The sequence below is a fragment of the Osmia bicornis genome, chromosome 10 (assembly GCF_907164935.1).
Source record: "Osmia bicornis bicornis chromosome 10, iOsmBic2.1, whole genome shotgun sequence".
Lineage (NCBI taxonomy): Eukaryota > Metazoa > Arthropoda > Insecta > Hymenoptera > Megachilidae > Osmia > Osmia bicornis.
Genome location: NC_060225.1, coordinates 8,665,915 through 8,688,438, shown reverse-complemented (window position 1 = coordinate 8,688,438; position 22,524 = coordinate 8,665,915). Strand labels below are relative to the sequence as shown.

Sequence of the window (22,524 nt, the reverse complement as noted above, 5' to 3'; positions counted from 1 at the left end):
TAATCGTAACTTTTAATTGTATTTTATATATTTATTAACGAAATATCGGTTTGATGTGCCGAATGAATTCCGAACAGTGAATCATAACCTAACGCTTCAATTTTTGAAATTTCTCCCCGATAATTGATTATCGTGTAATTATTTAAAGAGTTCCATTGATTTTAAGTTAAAAGGTCAGTTTTTTTTAAAACTCTAAATATACAGAAGGGTTTTTTATTTTCTACCAAGATCAACTTTCCTCTCGATTAACTCCCAACATCCAGCCATCGTACATCGTATTTCCAATTGACCGAGTAAACATAATTATGAATTTTTCATTCGTAAAATTAATAATATTTCTTTTCCGGGTTTATTCAACATCAAATTTTCGGAAATTCGTTCGTCAAACCGGTATTTCTATTCATACTTCCATAATTCCCCGCCAATAATAACAGGGTGGGTCTGGCAGCATCAGGTTGCACGTTTAGGTTCGGGAAAATTTTGCTTTTCTCCTTCGTGCAACACGAAGCTTGTGCTCATTCGTTCTATTTCGAGGCTATTGATCGGCTTTCATGCCATATGAGAATATAAGGTTTCGAGGGAAAGTAACATCGTTGCTTTACGCTCGACCTTAATATCTTCAGCCGTGATCACCGTGAACTTTCTCAGGAATCCGTGTTCTCATCTTGACCGTTCGTGCATCCTCGTGCACGCGGTGAAACATTCACCGTTTCCAAGTCACGATTCGACGGCTTTCCATCGAAATTACCTCTGTTCCCTCTCAAATTGCTTTCATTCTACGTCTCTATCCTTCGGGTATCCTAATAACGTGTTCCGCCTCACGGGTGTCACCGATGACCCACCGCGGTGTAATATTTGTGTTTAGAAAATGACAATCGGTAACTTCTCTGTTCCATTGATGATCCTAACGCTTTGTTTACCTCTGTAATTGTCTCGTTTCGAGCATAATTTAATTGCGTGAGAAGAAAGTACGTATTACAGTTTGAATAATTACAGGGGCGGCCCTGAGATTTCGGGGGTCCGTGGCGCCCCTTCGCATATATGACTTAAAAAAAAAGTAACTAATTTAGATTTGCATTTAGTCTTATGGGGGCCCTGGACCTTGGGGGGCCCCAGGCGGTCGCCTAGTCTGCCTAGGCGCAGGGCCGGCCCTGAATAATTACTAATTATTGCATAGATAGAATTGTAATAGTTTGAAAATAATGAACTATTATTAATTATCTATTATCTTTTCCCACATTTTGTAACTATCGATGACAGGAAAAATTGTTTATATGGAAATTACATTATTAGTTTAAAAGATATGATAGTCAAGTTTGCTTTTTTAAATGGATCTGTATATTTTTCTTTTTCAAATCACGTGATGGTGCTTTTCAAGACGAATTTATTGCCGGTAAAAATTAATTTAGCCGGGGCGAAATTCCGTTTTATCGATGAAGATTATATTTAGAGAGGGTCAGAACGCGCGGCCTGAAAACGCACGATTTTGTATCGCGTGTATTTTTATACATTCTACCACTGTAGTCTCGCCAAGAATATTATAACACTTTGGATTCTCTGCTGAAGATAGGAATTACGATTACAAGCGTTGCCGGTGAATTTTTCATGTTCGTCTGTCGTTTCCTTTTCGGTCCGTATGCTTGTAAACAAAGGAAAGTCTGGAATGCGTCGTACCTTTTTACCCGCCACGCAAATGATCCATTCGAGGTTCAATTGGAGTACAAAAGGCACGTTTACGAACAATACGCATCGTCGAGGCACCGAATGGCTTCGCCCTTTTGATACGCGACTCGCGACTAAGTACCTAAACTCACTGTCACTGATATCTTTCTCCGCTGACAATGGACACCCTCCTTTGCGTTCCTCTGCTTGAATTACCACGTTGCCAATGGACAGAGCGAATAAATGCCGTCCGATCTTTTATCCTCTTTCCAGAAATCTGCGCTAAAAACCGTGGCTAATCGGACGCTCCTTTGGTAGCATAAGTTCCAAGCTGAATAAATCTTCTACACTCGTTAATGATTGAAATTTCAGCGATGAAAGGGATTCGGTGTATCGTTTCACCGATTATTTATGTAATTCATCGTAGAGTAAACGGGTTAGGCGAACAGGTTTTTACACCGAAGGGTGTTTTCAACGTTTACTATTTACGTTACCGATATCTCTATGTTGGTTAACAATAGCAGCTCTCGAAAAGGTTTGAATTACAGCATCGCGACTGGTTTGAGTGGATAAATGATACCTGATCCTATTCAACCTGGCACGTGATGCAAACTAGGGTCAAAGAGTCCATGTTACCTCGACTTATGGGGACAGTGCGCTAACCCTTTGGATGTTTTTTGTTTCAGGGAAGAAAATAAGGAGTCGACCAGCTGTGCGGTTGTGTATCCCAGTGTCTTGTTTCGTAATTCTGGATCCATCAGCGCTTGCAGAGATCATCCAGAGTTATCTTCCTCTCATCCTCGGTTGAATCCTGATTAGGTGAGTGCCTAATTTTGTATCTCATGGCGACTCGAACCGGAAATACTTGCTTATAATGCCCGGTATTTTAAATAGTTAATGTTTCTATCGTTTTGATCTCGATTTCGTTAGAATACGTAATGCATCGATGCCAATGGAAACAAGGACTAATCAATCTTTGGTCGAAGATTTTTCATTATATCCGCGGTGAGACCGCAAGGCTAATATTACCTGTTCGACGTGTGCATAAAATTCCTCCCTCCGATATCCCGTTGCGAATTTGCATTTTCCTTGTAATCGCGTACCGATATCTGTTATTCAAATTATTGCCTGCAATCAATGATTTTCAATGAAACCTTCGAAATAGTTTCTAAGTATCACTTTACCTATAATTTTATATCATTTCTGTTAAGTTCCATTAATTTTACTGGCAGTAGTTTGAATAACAGGAGAATAGATTGAAATTTCATGAAACGGGTTTCAATTGCAAGGGGATAAAAATCTTCATCCCTGTTGTAATAAGATTTTTCCTGGAACCGGTGTTAATTCCAAGGAAAGAAGGAGTTACGAACAAAAGATTTTCCTTAAAAGGAAAACTCCTCTAGCGAAAAGAAAAGCGATCCTTAAGAATTCCGAGTGTCCTTTGCGAGTAAACGCGAGCAACGTTAAATTTCATGCTTTCTCTAAAACTGCTCGCCATAAACACTTGGGATTCGACACATCCGGATCTTAGTCGCAATTTAACGAATGGCGTCATTCATTCGTTTGCAAGTAGGGGAATGATATATACGGGCGATGGTTCTTTCGTCTTCCCTCCCTGTTACAGTACTCTTCCTCTTTTTCTCTTCTACTCTCTCCCACTGGGTCACATTATGCACTGGGTAACGATATGCCGCTGTTTAATATGTGGGCCATTTCAGTCCGTGGTTCCTCTATGGGTGGATCGGTCGATCTTTAAGGCGAGAACCGTGCCCGAACAATTTTCACAGAAATGTTTACTGTAATCGCGTTGAAACGAGTTAGATACAAGATTATCCTTTGGTGCCGATGGTTCTTGTATTATCTTTACTCGAACCTGGTTAATCTTGGTAAGTAACGATCATTTTCTTCCATTATTTTAAAAACGAGTCGATTACTTATGGGAAAATTTTTCATTTTTCGAGGAAAATATTGAATTCGATTCTTATTAAGAAACTCTGATTTTATTTCAATCGTAAGGCGAGGATTTATTAAAATTTATTAGCATATCGAGTTAATTAAATTCTTCGATAATCATCGGAATGAAATTTCGAAATTTTCCTCGGAATTTAAGCTTACGCTGTGAAATTAGCGAATCTGGGTCAGGAAGTATATCGGATCGGGCGTGTTGGCTTTAACGCGAGGCAGAATGATAGAAATTTTTGGGTCATCTGAATCGGAATGCGTTACGCGACGCATGATAATAGGAAAATTCAATTACGTTACCGAAGTGTACGCTAACGCTAGGAATTAGCGATTCTCGTCGCAAATCCGACCTGTCGGCGACGAATTGTCTGAATTGTAGGTAATGAAAGGTTTCCGGCACGAGGCAGCTTCTCTGCAGAAGAATTTTTCACATTGTCTTTCAAGTATTATTCTCTTTCCATCTTCTCGTCTTTTAAATTGATCAAAAATCAGTCCTTCGAATTTCGATAAAAGCGACGGGCGTCAATTAAATCCCGATTCTCGATTATAGAACAGCTCTGAAATCATTGCTCGATGGGTGAATTATTTTCGGTTCGCGTGAATTCAACGGCTGTGTTCTTGTCTATCAATTTTCCTCGACGTGGAACAAAACGGCGAGAAGTGATTTCATTATCGTGCGGACTTTAACGGGTTACCGCAAAACGAGCGGTCATCTATTACCTCGAAACACGTGGCCGGTGAACAACGTTTAACCCTTTGAGGAGCAGATTTTTCTTCCGAACGAATTATCAAAATCAAAGGTTATTTAAAGATTTTTTAGAATTTGCTGATTACGATTCGGGAAATTAATTTCGAATTAAAGAAAATAGTAAAAACAAAAAGTACTGTTGCTCCTCAAAGGGTTAAGGTAGAGTTTCGACGAAAATTCATTTTCTTTGCTGATGAATAAAATAAGAACGAAGCGTTAAAATAAAAGGGAATCGGAGATAAACGCATCGCGAATCCGTACGAACGAAGAAATCGTCCAAGATCGAATCCCCACAAATTCAATGATACCAAACGAACTCTAATCGAATGAAGTTCCATACACCTGAATCGAATTCCTATCGCAAAATGAATTAGCGTTTCAACACCGGCAATGATATCATCCAGGTTACAAAGAGAATAAAGAGAGCCTCTCTGCAACCCCGTCGTTTCGTTGAAAAATTGCAAATCACGGGTGTGATTGTGGCCTGTAGTTACACCGTATGGAGCATGTAATTGAGCAACCCCGTGGACCGGGGAGAAAGTCGGAGCACAGGCCAATCAACCTCTATTGATTCACTTTCCGACTCGTCCGTCGTGCCAACGATCCTTGGAAAGTCACCCTCGAACCAGATCAAGGGGGGGTAATCTTGGTCAGCGTCGAGCTACGTGTTTGCAAACTGACCCAGGAATATTTCGGTCAAACTTCGTTTTAGGGAAGCAAAAATTTTTGGTTGAAAAATATCAAATCGATCTGAAACATTCGAATATGCAAGTTGGTTCGCTGAAACGACTGTAATAAAATTTGATATTTTTTAATCAAAAATACTTGGCCCCCTAAGTACAGCCAATATTTCCTCGTCAGGAACCCTTAGATACGGGGTTGGAGGATTTAATCGCGTTCTTGCCGATATCGTTGCAAAAATCCGGCCGCTTTATGCTTCGGCTACCATCAAGAGCTCTCTCGAACAATTCCGGCTTATCCAATTAACGATTGTTCGGTTGAAACGCAGCTTTTCTGCTCGAGCGTCGTCGCGTTACATCGAATGGACTTTCAAACCGACTAGAAACGAACTTGTCGGAAATTGAATATTGGGCGGATTCGTTTGATAGGGAAATTAGGAGAGGACAAAATTTCTCCGATCCGAACAACGCGGCGTTGTAATTCGAGGCTAAATGCTGGCCGATGTAATTAACCCATCGTTGAAATTTATCGGGACTAGTGGTGGGTAATGTTAGGTGAACAACGGGCCAGCACGGTCCGATGCGTATCTGATTTACAGGGTCGCTTAACGCGCGATTAACGACCGCGCGAAACAACGAGAGGTTACGTTAACAGCGATAGGAAAACAATTGGGAACGTTTCGAAGGCTACTCGAGCGAGTAGAATCGCGAAAGCATCGAATTCACCGGCGATGCCTGATCGAGCGGATTCGTTAAAAGGGTTGGGCTTGTTTCCCGCCCACCACCCGCCGATTCGAAGGGTGAAACGAATGGAATTCGTGCGAACGCGGCTTAAGGAGCAAAGAAACCTTTGATCCGTTTGACTTTCGAGAGAATTTTCGCACCGTCTATAAACGTTTCGAACACCTTCGATTAGAAGAGTTATTTTGTTTTAAATTTACTTTCTTTAAAGATGGACGATTGATATTGAAACACCTCGGGGAGGCGTTTAAAGCGAACGATTAGGTAATAAATTTTGAAAAGTCAACTTGGAAAGTAGGGATCCGGATGATAAATCCAGGGAATTGGGAAACTTTTCCGATAGAGCGATCCTGATAACAGAATGGAACAAAGTCGAGGGTGAATCCGAACAGAGGTTGAAACTAAAATAAAAAAGTCTTCTTTAAATGTCTGGCACGATTTCATAAACTCATCGTCGATATTTTTCGCTCGGAATAGCCGTGTCTTTATTGGAAAATTTACAGTTTACGTACAGGATATGTTTATGGAAACGTTACGGTTGGTATTGATTTCCAGGGGAAAGAATTTGTCTAGGGTACAATTTCGATAAGCCAGGTATATCTTATAAAATTTCCAATAATGTCGCTCCCGGGTAGATATCGTGAAAATTTATTTTGAGGGCATGCAGCTGCGTCAGCCGGCGTTAGACCGGAAGATTCCTCCACGTTAGCCTACATCTAGCATTCGGCATCCCTCGGTGATGCAGGGGTGAAACCGATATCCCAGCAATTTTCTCAATTGCATCCTATCCTCTTCTCCGACGAAACGGCATTTCCGCCTTCCCTGCAATTTGTATATTAATCCGCTATTATATCGTTATCGCACCAGTGGGAAACAGTGTTTAATTTATTTTTCACCGGAGCTAATTTTCATCGAGCAAACGAATTTATAAATATCAAATGATATTTTACGAACAGGATCGTTATTTAGGATCTTAGAGTATAATTTTTCGGGAGGCAAGAATGAAAAGGCCACCTTGAGCCGGCTTTCGCGGAGGGTGTAATTAAAGGGATGGCGAATCTAGATAGAGCTTTAGTCTCTCGCTGCAGCATCATGCTTGTTCACCCGTTGAAGGTACTCGTACCACCTCTCGAGGAGGCACTGTTTTACACCCCTTGGGACACGCGATCTATCAGCGTTGTTCCTGTCGAGCGTAATCACCGCCCTTAACCCTTTCGTTCTTAAAAGATTACGTCATACGCGAGACAATGGAATTTTTCTGTTTAAATTATAAAGCGCAGGTAGGGATTGGGTAATTGGGGGTAATGGAGCTGGATCAAGAAGCGTTCTCCCTTCTCTTTGATCTTTTTGAAAATTTCTTTGAATACCATGCGCGAAATTGAACGGTGCATCGAAAGAGGAAAAACGTAAAAGGTCAACCGCGTCAAAGGGATAAAGTTTATCGATGATATACTGGGACGACAAAATAGCTCGGGGCGGACTTAATCGTTGGAAAGATGCGGGAGGTGAATTTTTCAAACGGTGATACGGTCGCGTGTAATTTCGATAGTCGAAACGAAGAATCGATGGACACACGCGGATGGTTTCGCTGGTTTTTTGATCGGGACGACTGTAAAACGAGAGCCCTGGTACACCGTGGTCGCCGGGGGGAAAAAAGTAATTAATTTCTTGCTCGTTCATCCGTTTCGCGCGATCCGCGCAAGATGTGTGGGTGAACGATGTCCATCTGCGCGGCGTACGCGTAATTTCCCCTCGAAACGCAACGGAATTTCGAACTTTCGTTCATTTATTTATTCGTTCGTTGTACCGTACATTCCTCTCTTTTCATTTTTCATTTTTATTTTAATTGGAAAACAGATATCTGGCTGTAAAAAGTCGTTTCAAATGTTTTGAATCGTTAGCGTGATTCGTGGAGAATAACAAATCGAAAAGTCCATTACCATTTTGCGATATAAAAGTGGATATCCAAAAAAGAATTATTTAGAATGAATGATCTCGAACCCGAAAATTTAAAAAATTATCAAACTGTGAAGCTTTTTTATTTCTTCAGCGGTTTTGAAGGAAAAGAAAAATAACACGTAAAACGTCCGAATTTTTAAGGGCGATTTCCACCCCTTTAAATTGAAAATTGCATTTTCGATTCGGGATGTTCGTGTAGCGAGTTTTCCGAAACTTTAAACTTTAAATTAACGTATGATACTTTTATGTCATGAAATCGTTGTACTGTTAGATTCTACTTCGCGGGGTTGAAATGTTCAAGTTCCAATCGCTATAATTTGTGTCGCGCAATGGAATTGATTTACCTCGCGCAAGAAATTTGAAAGTTTCCTCGGTTCCTAACGAGTTTTTCCACGGAAAATACTACTTCATCGTAGCAATTGCAGTCACCAGGTTTACAGAGTTGTCTCGAGTGGTACGCAGTAGCTGAAGCGTTAATATTCCCGTGAAGTTTTAACGAAATTAAATGTAATTGGATCAACGTCGACCCAATTCCTATCCGTCGGGGTTAACTTATTAATTGCAAGTTTCCAACTAATTATTCGATCGTTCATTTATCGAGGCCGTGTCTTTTGTGCGGCCAACGTGTGTAACCTAATTTCCGTTTAAGGCAATTTTGAAAAGATTTCCTGAAAATCCACGCTTATTTCGATTAAATTAATTAAAGCGATTCGAACATTTGGTCTAATTATCGAAACGTCCTGTCTTATTGTTAGCGATGATACATAGTAAGTCTGGATCGAAGTTGTTCGCAATTGAATATCCGATTTGCATAAGGAATGCAACTGTGATATCGTTAAAATTTCATAAGTCCGAGAAGAGGAAGAATAACGAACGCGTCTCGCGACGAAACTTTTCCCTTCTTCTCGCGGAATCGTATTAATAATTCAACCTTAGCAGACGGTAAAAAAGAAAGTACCCCTTTAAGATCCTTAAGAGAAGCATTATATTAGCTCGACAAATTCGCCATCTTCGCATTTCTTTTACCCTATAAAATTATTTACTACAGTTTCATAGAAATACGGTGCAATCTGAATTTCCCAGACGATTTTCTTTTATCCCGACGATCGATGCGAGTGTAATCTATCCTGATTAAAAAGTTGGAATTTATAAGACGAACTGATTGGAAACCGTTCCATTTACGAGAATATCGAGAACCTGGTCGTGTTCTTTTGTTCGTCCGAATCATTCGACTAAGTTTTTATTAATTTTTTTGAAAAAGAAAACTCGTTGCCTAAAACGAGTCTAATTCAATGGAAGGGAACAAACCACAGAATTCCATTCGATCTATATAAAACATCTCCCTTCGCCTGGCATTGTTTTCCATGCTTTACGGGATCGTTAAATTTTACGCTCGCAACGTACGTTTCTTTATTCACCGGCCATGTAAAAAAAGCCATTTTCGGGGAAAATTGGAGAGAATGAAATGGCAAAGGTGAGTGGCTTTGTATCTGGACGAAAACTCGTTATCAGTAGCCGAATCTGTGGTCGATATCGACGATAATGCTCGCGTCGACTGGCGTGACGCAGGGAAAAAGTAAAAAGAGACGTGATCGAGGGGTGGAAACAGCGGGGTGAAAAGGATAGGGACAAAGGGAGAGGAGAAAGAAAAAGCACGCGATGACTGGAGCTACAGGTAGCGTTTTCACTGATACCGAATCGATACCCATCGATTTCAGCCGTGAAATTATGAACGAGTATCGTAATTAAGCATCGAATCGTTCGATTATTATCAGTGGCATCGTCAGCCACGAATCCCTCGGGATTCCTGTTCCGCGTCGTCCCTACAGGTCGTTGCAGACTCACCCTCTCTACTCGTTCCCTTTTTTACTTCCTATCGTCGAATCCTCGCGTTTTCTCTGTCCATCTGCCGGTTATCCGCCTCCGTCCGCCTCTGTCGCACGCGTGTAAAGCGGCTTTTCCGGCTAATACCCCCGGATCAGCCGGCCACGTTGGAAAGAAGGTAGTCGTAATCGTATGGCTACGATTTTATGCTCACCTGAACCATGCTCGTTGCGTGTCGAAGCGAGTACTCGACGCTTTAATACTTTCCGTTTCGTACGCTCGTTTATCTTTTCCCCCGATGGAAGTCATCGTTTTTCTTCCCTCGATTCCGAATTAACAGAGGTTTTCGAATGAAAATTTTCGTAGATAACTGTCGGGTAGAATTTCGGTTCGACGAGCACCTGTGAATAGTTGTCGTTACAGATTGTTTAACGTACTTGAGAGCTGGAACGAAGTTAACTTGGAACAATGGCAAGTTCCACGTTGCATCTGCAACGACGCGCGCATTGTTCCTCAGACATTGTGGCGTGTAAAGTTGGTTCGAACTCGTAACGCGTTTATTCACGCTAGATTTACATCCGATAGCAGAGACGTTACACGTTACAGGTGTATAAACGCGAACCGTAAGGATAAATTAGCATAGATGCACCTTTTTAGATTCTTTTTTATTTTCATTCGTCGTTTGTACGTTTGTAGAAATTGTCAGGGAAAAATACGGTACCGCGGTTGATCTTAAAAACAAAGCAGACAACGTCTGTGTAGAAGGGAAAATGCGCCCATTGATGCAGCGAAGGGTGCACCGCACGGCTAAAGGGCATGTCTCTAAGTACACATGAACGTTCTTTTCAATCATCTCCTCTATACCTTTAACAGTTGATGATGATGGAAATTCCGTGGCTTTTTTTCTCTTACTTCCCATATACAGTGGATCGCAAAAGTATTCGCAAAAGAATACCTCGTTTAAAATTAAAAAGTTTCCTTAATAAAATAATTTTTATAGCTTCTCGAGGAATCTCGAGTCATTTAACATAATGCATACCCGCAAGTTTGACGGAAAACTTAACGAGACAGTGAAAAGCAGCAAGAGGGTATGAAAAGCTAGGTAGACATAGGAGGAGCGTTGAAACGTCTCCGATGAGGAAGGTAGTGCCAGGCACCGGGCGATCTCGTAGTATCCTGTTCGACACGCGAGGATAACATCCCCCATTGACTGGGATCCTTAATAAAGCAGCGAAATCGCTTTAAAAGCCAACAGTATTTCTAGCGAATCAACAGTTCCATTCGTTCGATTCTTCCTCCTTGTTGCACGCAGATGGTTCCTCCTATCCGTACCGTTCCATCCATCGCGCAACCGGTGATCACTATCCTCGTCAGTCGTTGCGGGTGGCAGCGTATGCGCGTGCCACACCAGCTAACCATCCCCTGTACACCCTGCAACCCGCCATGGTATTGATCCACGAGCAGCAGCAGCAGCAGCAGAGCACCCCCATCCTTCCTAGTCTATCGAGTTCCGCCCCTGCGGGAGTAGGATTGTGGTGATGGTGGTGGTGGTGCAGCTGGAGGGACTTGAACCCGAACCAAGACCCCAAACTAAACTGAACTACCCTTCCCTACTTTGAACCAAAGCTATCCGTCCCAACCATTTCGTTCCATTCCTCGCTTCGTCCCTGCACACCCACGCGTGCAAACGTATAAAAACGTTTACGTGCGACTCGCTTTATGGACGTGTTTGCTAGTATGTAATATGCAGAAGTAGATGGGTCTGTTGGTATAACGCGTGAATACCGTGTCCAGTAAAAGAACCATCCACTGGTGTTCTCTCGCTTGTTCAATTGTATCGGATAAGGAAAAATGGTCCCTCGAATTTCGTCTCTAGTTTTGTTCATTTAGACTGATTGATCATTTTCGAAATTGGATCCCGAGGGAATTTCCGGAGGACACTGGTTAACGTGTAAACTGGACGGAATACACTCAGCGGCGTTTGCTTTTCACAGGGACGAACCCTAAATGGTACTTGTGCAGTTTCGGTTTAGTTTCGACTGTAGCATTCGAGTTTGCTTGTAGCTTAGATCGTTAGTTTCCGACGCGTTAAACTTGAATATTGGTTTCGTAGGAGAGACCTGTAGCTTCCGATGTCGGTGGCTCGCGAATTTCTGACGTAAAACGACGTTAAGCACCTTGGGGGATTCCTGCTGCGTTATTCGAAAATTTCACATTCACTTTGAGTATGTTTCGAGGAAGCTTGATGAGTGACTCGAAGAAAGCATCAAGGATCATTGATGCATCCCAGTAGGAATTTGAAGTATTTTAAGAATTTCTGTTCTGATAATTAATTTAACAAACAGGAGAAAAATTAACGAATTTAAATAGGTTTTTAATAGAAAATCATGCGATTCTCCTTAGTGGGCTAGGAGGAAGGGGGCGAAGATAAGCGAGAAACTGTCTGATAGCAATTCGACCGTCTGCCCTTCTCATTTTCATTCGTTTACACGCCTTTCGTTCGCGAAAAATAGAAGGGGAAGAGGGAAGAAGTCAGGGTGTGCCACTCGGAACAGCCTTTCCTCGTCCATCCCTTTATCGCGCGGTTCAATTCTACGCGACTATCTTTTTTCATTCCTTTCCTCTGCTCCCCACGTCATGGTAAACAATACTCGAGCCTTTTGTACTCCCTTTCCGGCCGGAGTGCCGCGAGTTTCTCTGAAAGTGGATTCGCGATGAATTTTCTTTTTTCGGGGGAGGGTTAAACGCATACCAAAGGATACTTGAGCTTCTCTCTGTCCGTTCGTCCATGTTACCGCTGCATTTCTTCCCCATTCTCCTTCTCTCTAGTTACCATGTCGACGCGAAACCTTTCCCCGTACGATACGTGTGCTACCTTTTTTCCTACCCTCTAACCGCAACTCCACTCCCTACGTGTCGGAATTATGCTCATCTGTCCGCTCGCCTGCGGAGCTAATTACCTTCCGGTGTATTTACGGTTCGGCGAAAGAAAATTTATCGACACCCTGGCGATTTGGTTGGAATCTCGCTTTGGTCGTTCCTTCTGAAATACTCGCGAGGAGAAGGCACAGCTCCCTCGAGCTAATCGTGCGTTCGCACCGCCCAATTCTTTTCTAATAGGTTCGCTGCGCGAAGAAATCCGCGAACGAGATTAAAACAGGGATATCGAATGTCGCTGTGCCTCGTTCTGTCCGAGGGGAAGGGGGAATCGTGCATTCGCGCCGCCCAATTCTTTTCTAATAGGTCCGCGGCGTGGCCGAATACGCGAACGAAACTAAATGCGACAAAATGAAACGCAGCGATATTCGATATCCCTGTTTTGCTTTGTCGCGTTTAGTTTCGTTCGCGTATTTCTTCGCGCAGCGGACCTATTAGAAAAGAATTGAGCGGTACGAATGCACGGCTCCCTTTACTCCTGCGACTTTTTAGCTTTTTAAGCTGTGGTTTTTTCTGAACAGTATCCATCTCGTTGCTTTGGTCATTCGCCTTGTTTCTGGGAATCCGCCTTGAATCATTCTTTCGGCCACGTAGAAATATCCGCAACTTTCATTGACTTTGATTAATCGAAGGCTGCGTTACCATGGGGGTAGCGGAAGAGAAGTTGGTAATGGAATTGTAGTCGGGTTTCAATCGTCACTTGCTGCGAGTAAAATTGGAGCGATGGATAACGGACATTCGGCCTGGTTTTCACCGCAGACAGAGAATAACGGGTGTCCTGTCGCGAATAAATCGTTCCCTCTTGTTCCCGCGACTGGTCGGACAGCAAATGAACCCTGTCGGGAGAGCGAGGAATTCTTGTAGCCGCTTTTGAAACGTTTCAACGGCTGTCAAAGCTATTCGTCTTCGGTCCGAGCTAATTTTCCACGCGGTTGTTTCGTTGAAAAATGTAAGAGGATTTGTCTCGCGGCGAGCTGGAAATGTTGTAGGTAATTCGAGGGTTGCTTCGCGTTGACAAACGAGGGAGGATTTAACCCCTTAAGGTTGTCGTTAGCCAGGGTCATTTGGAAATTAATAAATTTCTTCGAAATTTTTCTCTTTTACTCGTCGTTTGCTGACATTGATCGGTGTCGCAGGATCTGTTATTGGATTTCCACTCGGTTGAAGCTTTCGCCTGTTTTCTTCTCGTCGGCCACGATTAAGGGTGGCTTCCCTTAAACTCGCCCTGACGAGTATCCGATACAGAAAATACTTTGGACACCTCGTGAAAATGGGATTATGCAATTCGAGGGTGCAAGTAATCCCGTTTGACGAGTTGGCGAACAATTAATATCCAACGGGGTGTCTAAGCATTAACGAGAATAAATTGAAAATTCAAGGGATTGTTGTAATTTTTGAAGATGTTTAACCGTTAGAGAAAGTTGAACGAACGATTTATGGATGCGGTAATCCTTCGATTTGGATTATCCATGGATTATCTTCCTTTTCCCATCTGTTCCCTTTCTTTCTTCTCGAATAGACGCAATCGCTGGTCGAATCGTCTCGTCTTCTTCCTCTTCGCAGCTTCTAAATTCACCGGGATTTACATACCTCTTTATGCGTTCTTCTCTTTCGTTTCTCTCGCGAGAAAATTCACTCGTCCGCGTAACATCTTTGCTTTTAGCCTTGCGACGAGTAAATTAGTTTTGCGAGGATATCCTCTTTGACAATTTGCGAGATAACGCGGACAAGAAGAAAATGTGACGGATATTTCTTCAGGAAATTGGGTGGAATAGTAAAAGAAAATTTGTCAACCAACTTTGCTATCGTTAAAATTTGAAAATCCCTCCGGAGAAGGATATTACCGGAATTGGTTCTCATTTCTTCTTCCAAACATTTGTATCTCCGAGGGACGATAAAGTGGAGCATGGCGCAAATAAATGCCAGATATTGCTTCTTTTTTTCCTCTTTTCCGATCCAAAGAAAAACAGCGCTGATTACTCGACGGTGGAAAAACGAAAGCGTAGCTGTTCTAGATCGCGGTATACCAGACGGTCGATTCTTTTTCTATCCAATGGCGGCCGGGCAAAGATCGCCCAGGGAAATAACAGTGTTGAGTCAACAAAGGTATGACGAAATTCGTGGACACTATTACCGGTTGAAATGAGAATGCGTCCGTGCACGGAAATCCATATCGTGAAACTACGGGCTGGAAGAACAAACGAACGGTGAAATATTTTTACGACGGACCGGATAGAAATTCTATTTCAGACACGAAACAGTTCTAGGATTGATTGAAGTGTTAACTGGCTTTGAGGTTAATCCTTTCATTAGTATTTCACTAAATCATCTCTGTGGTAATTAACGGTTAAAATTTTCATTTATATATAATAGTATTGATATGTTCTAGCACACTTCTATTAGAAATCAATTGGTCGATACATATAGAAAATCTGATTGCGAAGAAAATTGTTTCCCAATCGGATTCGATAGAAGGATAACGTTTGTCGTTTCTTTTTATTCTCGAATTATCCTTTCCTGAATAAGGATAATCGTTGTTCGGGTTCGTCAGGTGAAACCGTGCATCCCGAAGAGGATTGAAAATCCTCGAATTCTCGTGTCCCTCTGCTGGAACGCGAGCAGGAAAAATTGAAGAGAATCTTTTCAATTTCGCGTTCCTTTCTACTCTAAGGATTACCCTGGTATTTTCACAATGATTCCGGAGGATGAAACACGTTGTCCTGGAATCGGGCAAGTTTTTGCATCTGGACGCCTCTGGGTATTACAAGAAAAATAATCGTTCTTTCGTATTTTCACTCTACTTTGAGATCTACTCGTCTGTTTTCAATTTAATCTCGAAGCGCATACTTCCTTCCTTCGGAGAGAACATTTTTCAATCATACGAATTTCTCTGGGAGAAACTTCGAGTTTCGAAGCGAAATAGTTATCAATTTTTATATTCGTTAAAGTTGAAAGTGCATTTAAAACGACGGGGGAATGTGATAAAGGCATATATAACGAATTAATGAAATATCGATGATCGAATGATGAACACCGCACATTTCTGCTAACTGTACGCAATAATGTCCATTAATTTAAAATGCATCGATCCCGTGGCGGAGAGGCGAGTGAAATGAAATTTAAAAATTCAGAAAAATTTGAAATATTGCAATTATAAAAAATGCAGAGCTCTCTCCATGGTCCGCCGTTCGACGATTCATCAGCACCCTGAATCGCGTTTGTTAAACTGTGATAGCGTCTTCGAAATCGAGAGATTTTCTGGAAGAGATGTTCATTTTCGAATCGAATTCAATTCTATTCCTTTCAATTATCCCTCGAAGGAAGGTAAGGAAGGGAAGTCGAGCAGCGGAACGATTGGACGTGCGATCGGGACAAAGTAAATGCAGACGAAGCTTAGGTGGTAGGACGAAGAAAAAAAAAGAGAAAAAGAAAGAGGGATATACCGGGAGGGGTGGCGAAGTAGAGAAGTGTACTTGTCCGGGAGTAACCCTGCAAACACGTGCCATTGTGATCGTCCGCACGCTTTGTCGAATTCGTTTTCGAAAAAGCAGCAAACCCACTAGCCGGTTGAATGCTGGAAATGAGACCGACAGAATGGCTCTGTTGTGAAGTGGAGCACCCTGTATCTATTTCTTTCTCTCTCTTCCTCTTTGGTAATGCTAAATCAATATCTAACGGTGGGGTAACTTGTCGTATACAGGGTGTTTCGATAAAGCGCGACAAATCGATCTGTTATTAAAGGTGCGTTCTAATTTTCAAATTTGCTGGAATTTTTTTAAAATGAGAGTGACTCATAGGATCGTCCCTTCCGTCGCGTTGTTAATGGTAGATCGTTTCCCGCGAAGTAATGCAAGGAATGAAAGCAGGTCCGTCCGATAAATCAATTTCGCGCGTTTACATTCCGGAGGAGGAATGCAAATGACGCGTAATGGACGATGAATCCTGAACGTCGATCAACACCTTTGTTTTCCAACAAGCCTCGATATTCAATGGAGATTTTAATATTATTCTACCATTAGTGTTATCGAAGTGTAGTGTAGTCGTGGCTCTAAGCAAATATGATTTTGGAACGGTAAATGGAATAGGAGAAAGATATCCGGAACTGCGGAGGAAAGTAAAGTTCGCTAGGGAAGGGATGAACAAAGAGAGAATCGACGACTGAGGGGCTGAAGTAAGGGTGTAAGGGTCGTGTGTTCGTCACGTGTCGAGTGTTACGTGGCTCCATTCAACACCGTTGATACATACGTCCCTGATGGATCATGCCTGAGAAGCATATTGTTGGACGTAGACCAGTAACCGAGAAATGAATGTGTTCGACTTGGCACGACAGTGACACTGTTATTAAGTAAATCGAACGAAGTGTTTCATTTTAAAAAACAATTTAAATGATATCGTAAGAACATAATTTATATCAATCACTTGGATAAAATTGGAGATTCGGGAATTAGCTGGTTCTGGTATTCAAAGAAAAAAATTGGAAGGATCGAGTCTGTTATAGTGAATAAAATTTTTGAAATTTCGTAATCAGCGACCCCCAAAACACTTCAGATAACTTTTGATTTCAATAATTTATTCGTAAGAATAATCTGCCCCTCAAAGGGTTAACACTCGGGCTTTTTATCAAAATTCAAAGATGTTTTATCAGGTACAAATTACCGTGTCAGAAGGGTGTAATTTAGCGATCTTTTTAAAAATGACCCGTGTCAGGAAATGTAGGTAAAACACGAAGTAGGAGCGACAGAGAGGTTTTCGAACGTTGGTTCGCAGGGACACCCTGTATTAGAGACACTTGGTATTCGCAGCAAGTACTCTTAGCCACCCTCCTCATGCTCGTGCAGTTAGTCACCCTGTTCGACCCTCGATTTTCCGACCACCCTCACCGCCGAATATAGGGTGGCACGAAAACACGCTGCAACGTTAGAAAAGCAGTTTCGTTCCAGCGGAAATTCGACGGTGATTGCGGCGCGATTGGAAACGAGACGAAAAAAAAGGGCAGTTCATTAATCGCTTTGATGTTTTATCAATTTTCCAGGCAATTTTAAAAGGTTACGAAAATTTTCGAAAAAGAGTGTATTATAAATGCGCATTAAATTTTGATAAATCATCTGTCAGATAAATTTGAATATTTCATAGATCGAAGCTTTAAATATTTCACGAAGACGGTATTCTTGTTTTTCTCGTCGGATAATAGGTATTCGAAGGCTTCCTTGGAAGGAGGTTAAACGAGTCTTAGGGAAATTTCAGGAAAGCACGATTTCACCCCGTCGATCCCCTCTTTACATGACCCACCCTCGTCGCACTTAGTCATTCTCCCCTAACCTCGTTTCCATTCCTTCTGGCGAAGGTACAGGACGCTCCAAGGGTGTCTACCCCCCCGGCACACAGAGATCCGAGGTCGGGAAAATACGATATCCATTTTCCCTTCTTCTTAGCCCTCTGTTCTTCGTTTCATTTCGTTCGAGAGTTACGTAGTCTTTCGAGGTTGCCGAAAACGTGGTTACAAAGGATATTGCGTCTGACGAAAAGCAATAAACGCGCGATAATGAAATTATTTGAGCAAATTGTATCTTTACTCTTGTTTACATACAAATTTCGCTAATAAGATTGAAACGTCTGGAAATGATTAAACGATCGATACCTTCGTTACGATCGAATCTACTGCGCTGCGGGACTTTATTTGCTTCCCGGTTCTCGGGGATAAATTGATTCACAACTGAACAATTAAATTTGTCGTTAAACCCGAGGAAGGTTCGGAATAAAGCCTTCAATTAGAAAGCCTCCGCTTCGTCGAGTCGCAATTTTTCTTTCGATAATTATTTAGAATACCCCGGCGAATCGAATAAAACGACGCGAGGCACTTCGTTATTCTTCTCCGTTTTTCTTCGATCTCTTATCGCATCGTTCGGCCATTAAGAAATCAAATGTACATCGCGATAGAAACGATTCTCGTCTCAGCTCGGACGGTTGCGATATTTTTGTTAAGTCATTTTCGGGCTAGCAGGTGTTCGACGCTCGAAAGGAGCAGCCTTTCGGCGGAGTTTTTCACGAATCCTGAACAAGGGACCCACACAGTTGGCCCCGAAGGCAGCAGGTGGTGCCGTTCGGTAGGTTCACCTGGACCTTTTCGACGCCTGCCGTTTCCGACTGCATAAATAACAAATTTCCCTGACTGCCGGCTGTCTTCTCGATTCGCGTACCGAATTTATCGTTCTTAATCCATGGAAATCGATAATATCGGTAGCCATGGCACAATTACAATTAACGCACGAAAAGGATATTGTTATTTTACCAACGAGTTCTCACGTGACGGCGAAACTTTTCTCCCGTTTCAAATTGAATCCCATGCTTCTTCCTTTAATCCGTTCGTCGAGGATTTAACGAGATAGAAATTGAAACGGAACGTTTGTTTCTCTTTCCTCGGTGACGTTAATCCTTTCGTTGCGGAGGTACGTACAGGGGTCGATCGTTTTTATTTTTTATAATTCGAGGAATAATAACGCGTCGGTGTCTCGTCTCATCGACGATTCACCACGTCCGTATTTCTACGATGCATCGTGTTATCTTGGATGCAGGCAAGTAGCGTGGGTGGATTGCAAGCGCGTGAAACGTGTCGGGTCTCGTTAAACAGCTCCAAGCATTCATAGGTGGTGAAGTTCCCTCGGTTATTGCCTTGCAAATACGATATCGTCCTACTCGGCGAATGCTCCAACACCGTCACCGTCCTCCGTCTTCCTCGTCTGCTGCTTTTTACAACGAAACGACAGCTGCTGCTCGGAACTTTGTAGCATTTGCTACGGATACGAAGGGTCCGGCTTGTTTTCTCTGGTCGACGCTTAACGAGCCCATCTGGAGATCGCAGCCTCCTGCCAGAACGATAAAGATGGAGCATCCAGCCACGTTACCACCGTTTCTTTCATTAATTTCATGAAATTCTAATTTTAATTAGCGAAATTCATGAACGATCCTCGCGTCGAACGAAAGGATAATTAATAAAATCCGCTTCGTTCGAACGTGCTCGATATTCTCGGCGAATGAATATTTATCGCGGCGACAACATTCGAAATGAATTCTCGCGAAATTAACTGGCTATTATGATAATGACGAGGAGAGCGGTCGATACGTTCGATCGGTGTTATACATTCTGAATTTATAACGTTCCCTCGGAAGAACGAGTTACGTGGGTTCCCTGTAATTTGTAGGTACATAAATACGAGGGTACTTAAATTTACAAAGCTATCGGTACGCTGGCCTGCGCTTCCTCTTTTATATCGATATTTACTGTCCTGCTAAATGTTTCTCGTAAACTTTACTGCCTCTCGTCTCTCTCGTGTCGAGAGAACATTAGGGATGAAGGACGCTCGAATTAACCCGAATCTCTGGCAAAAATTGCCCTCGACGTATTATTTCTTTCTTCAACGAGTTAACCTACTAAAACAACCGCTTCTCCGTCGACCATTTCCCGAGGAAATGTGTTTTAGTTAATGCTTTGGACGGCGGACCATGGAGAGAGCCTCCGAAATTATTCTTCCATTAAATAAATCTCTTTCGTTTCTAGCTTATACATTTAATTTAAGATTAATATCCTTGTATCTTGTCACGATTGACCCAGGCTCCACCATTCAAGGGTTAAATTAATATACGAGTTGTTCGCGTCAAAGGGAATTTCATAAGAAATTTCATTAGGACCTTCTTTGGACAGGTGAGCGACAGTCGGGGTAGACAAAGGGGATAAGGAATTCGCGGAAAGCTGATTCGTTCAGTTGTCGAAAGTGCAGGAACATGAAGAGTTCGACTAAAGGATGTGTACGCGTGTTGCATTATTCAAGGGAAATCCTACCTTCCCTATGTTCTCCCGTCTTCTTTTTCACCCTGATCCTTCCTTCTCTCCTTTCAGTTCTTCGAATCGAACCAACTTTCGACCTTCGAATTTCTCTTCCTTTCGGTCCACGTACAGAATTTCAGCAGCTTATTGGAAAAGCATCGAGCAACCGTCGGTTGGCACCGCGCCTCGCCACTTTCCGCTCGAGATAAGGGTTGAAGAGGGCCGTAGAGGAGCGGGAGGAGGAGGTCGAGAGGACTCGAGCAGCTTGAGAATTAGCAGAGAGGTCTTGCGCCACTGATAACGCGAATCGTATTGACGTGGGAATTAGTTGTGCTACGAATCGAGCATGGACAGCTTCGGAGTGGCTTACCATCCGTTTGCCGACGTGCTAAACCTATAGATCAGTGTTTCCCAACCCTTTTTCGTGCTATGCCCCACCTAAAGCTTCCTAAAATTGTAACATGTAATTTTTAATATTGAAAAATTGAATTATTCACTGAAGAAACTTAAACGATAGGTTTTAGGAAGAAATAATTTTAATGAAAAATTTTTCTATATTATTTTAATTATTACGGATGGACGAGTCCATTTTCGAATTGCCACCCTTAACAATGAAATTGTAAAATTTTATAAAATTCATTTAAAATAAAATTGCTCCACATTGGGAAACACTGCTATAGATCTTCCTCCAGTTGCATCGCTGCATCAGAAGTGCAACGTTGCACCGAGATGCGTTTATTATCCAAAAATTTATTATTTTTCCTTCTCTGTTTCAGGTACGTACCTTTCCTCTCTCTACATCTACATCTAAATTCCTGCATTCGGTGAGTGCAATCAACAATCTTTCTCGTTTAAAATAAGAAATTCGCAAGGGTTCGATTCGCTCGAAATCCCAGAAGCGTTAAAAATCGCGAACGAGCGATATAAAATAAAACGAAAGATGCTGCAAGGAAACGGGATTTTGTTATCGCAACAAGGTAGGTCGCGATGCAGTAAAGCATAATGGATTACGCGAGGAACGATCGAGACAATAGTGTCATTCGATCCTCGCTATCGTCGTTACATTAACAGCGGAAAAAATTGTATACCCAACCACGGTAGAAACGAAACGTTCCACCCGCGTGTATACATCGTTGAATGCAAGTTGACACGGCTGTGTTCACCGACGATAATGTATTGTTTGGCGTCAGGTAGTTGGATATCGTTGCACGAACCGGTCTCGGCTCAGGTGTTTGGTCTTCTGCAATGTTAACCCCTTTCTTTTTTTTTTTCCATTCTTTTTTTCCACGAGATATTCACCTTGGGTCGAGGCGTTTTAAACCGAAACATCTGCGCGTCAAAGAGGAGCACCGCGACTCTCGGTTTAATTAAAACCCACGAGGATTCATTGCGACTTTTATATTAAAGATACTAATTGCACGCTCGCGTCGTTAATCAAATATTACAACGCGTTACAATTCTTAATACCGCGAGGTTTATTTCGATTCAATTGAAACACCAGGATGTCCGAATCTTTTTTCGGGAACGATGGTAACTGAGAGGGATTTGAAAGAATTCTGAATGATTCATTGCGACTTTTATATTAAAGATACTTTCGAGCCGTCCTAATTGTCGTTAATCAAATATTACAACGCTTTACAATTCTTAATACCGCGAGGTTTATTTCGATTCAATTGGAACACCAGGATGTCCGAATCTTTTTTCGGGAACGATGGTAACTGAAAGAATTCTGAATGTCGTATCGAGTAACCGGATAAGTGTTACAGCTGAAAAGAGGATAAAAAGAAGGATAACAGCACGTGGTTGACGGTCGTTGATCGATGCAAGAAAAACGCGGACGAATAATAACCGTAATAACGAGTGTAATAATAAGTCGGAACGGGTTGACGTGGTTGGTTATGATCGGAGAAGAGTCAGTGGTAAGCCAGGAACGAGTCTGTCCTACCTCGAGGTCTTCTGCAACGAGGGGACCATCCCCACCCAGAAGAGGGGCCCGTTCGGGTCGGCAGCGTCCTCTCCATCCTCAGTCCTCTGCGAACCGGTGTTCGAGTTGCTCGACCGCTCGTTTTAAACTCGTTTAATCGCGAACGAGTGTTCGTTTTAAAGTTCGTCAGTGAACCACTGGTAGAGGAATGCTCTAACATCGGGTAGTGTATCTAACTTTCGTCAAATGATTTCGAAATGGTCAA

At 42.3% G+C, this 22,524-nt stretch overlaps 1 protein-coding gene across 18 annotated transcripts in view; it reads left to right on the top strand.

Moving 5' to 3' along the window:
• LOC114876306 (kazrin) overlaps positions 1–22,524 on the top strand; it is a 57,768-nt gene that overhangs the window by 848 nt on the left and 34,396 nt on the right. For 16 of the 18 annotated variants that reach the window (XR_003789354.2, XM_029187615.2, XM_029187620.2 and 13 more), the window contains exon 2: positions 2,349–2,481. The gene's annotated coding sequence lies outside the window, so the exon portion shown is untranslated. Of the gene's footprint in view, positions 1–2,348; positions 2,482–21,111; positions 21,160–22,380; positions 22,483–22,524 lie in introns of those variants that run through there. The other 2 variants (XM_029187631.2, XM_029187634.2) reach the window with 2 other exon arrangements.